Raw genomic sequence first — 1604 nt, forward strand, 5'->3', positions numbered from 1 at the left:
GCCCTGAGAGAACAGGTTATTTTACACAGGTTCTGACCTTTCTTTCTGCTGCACTGTGCGCTTGGCATGAGAGATCTTATTTGCCTCACCAGGGATCGAACTTGTGCCCTTGTGGTGGACGTGTGGAGTCTTCACCGCTGGGCTGCCAGCGAAGTCCCAAAGAGTCTGACTTTAAAAATATAGTCTACCTCACCTGTCATCTCGTGTCTTCTGGGGAGGTGGATAAAAGGCGTAAATGCCCACAAATAATGGGAAAGGCCTTTAGTTTGGGTTAGTGGAGTTCTTAAAATAAACTGAGATTTGTGAGCAAAGGAGAGAAAAGGTTTATTTGGAAAATTGGAACATGATCTTCTGTGCTAGAGAAGAAGGGCCCACACGCCCATCCTCCAGGCCCCACCAGGGAGCTGGGACTGGAGGCCTGAGGGGAGGCTAAAGGTGGGGAGGCAGGCTGTGAGCCGGTGATGGAGCGTCAGGTGTACAGCCTGGCCCTCCTCCCCGGCCCCCTTGGGGCTCAGGCCAGCACCCACTCCATCTCAGGAGCCCAGGCCTCTAGAAGGTCTTTTCCAGGAGCCTCCCAGCACCACCCAGGAGATGACCCAGGTGACTGCAGGCAGGCACAGCTGTGTGTTGTGGTTGATGCTCTCTACACAGTGTCTTTTGGCCCTGTGAGCGCCCACACAGCACTCGCACAAGCTGCGCGCGTCATGTGGAGACCGAGGCTTCGTGAGCTTTTGTGTTCCTTGTCTGGGCAGAGGACACTGGCTCACTTCACATGCAGGTGTGTCCAGCTGAGGCGCCAGCTTCTGCCCGCAGGGTGACCATGGCACGCTGCTTCACCAGAAAACAGATCCCATGGGATTTATGATAAGCCAAGGAATAAATGTCAGTGCACCTCCCAGCTTGAGAAAGAAAATACTGGCATAGCCAGTAGCCCCAGGCTCTGTTCCCAGACCCCCCTCACTTCCCCCCGAGGCGCCTGGACTGTTTATCACCCTCTAGACCTTGCTGTAGGGCTCTGCCTCAGACACGGGAGGCCCCCACGACGTGGAGCCTTGGTCGTGGTGGGCTGACTTGTGAATTCCCTGCTCCATGAAGCAGAGGTGGCGCTGGGCCTCACAAGTGGCAGAGAGCCTCAGGTGAACATGTGGACCCATTGCAATTGCGGCTGCGATCGAAGGCTGGTCTCGGGCCCAGTGGACCTGCGAGTCCACATTAGGCCCCTGGCACACTTGGGGGCCTTCCGTGCGGGAGCAGCCCAGTGGCCACGTGCCCTCTCTGCCATCTGTCTTGGGCACTTCCTTTGGACAGGCACAGGAGCCCAGTGCTGTCCTGGTCCTCCACCCAGCCCCCAGGCCCAGGGGCTGTGCTGGGCCTCTCCATGCTTCTCTTGACTCACGGCATGCCTTGGCTTGTTGGCCCCACAGCTAACGTCACACTTCCAGGCTCAGTGGTGTCTGGATCATTGGACAGGGTTTCCTGGGCACCTGCCACGTGCTGTCACAGCTGAGGGTGCAGCCGGGAGTGAGACAGGTGTTTGCAGCTTTCGACCCCAGGGGGCTCCATTCTCCAGCATCTGTAACCCTTGGTACAGGTCTGTTCAGGTC

Source organism: Oryx dammah, unplaced genomic scaffold, assembly GCF_014754425.2.
Source record: "Oryx dammah isolate SB20612 unplaced genomic scaffold, SCBI_Odam_1.1 HiC_scaffold_19, whole genome shotgun sequence".
NCBI lineage: Eukaryota > Metazoa > Chordata > Mammalia > Artiodactyla > Bovidae > Oryx > Oryx dammah.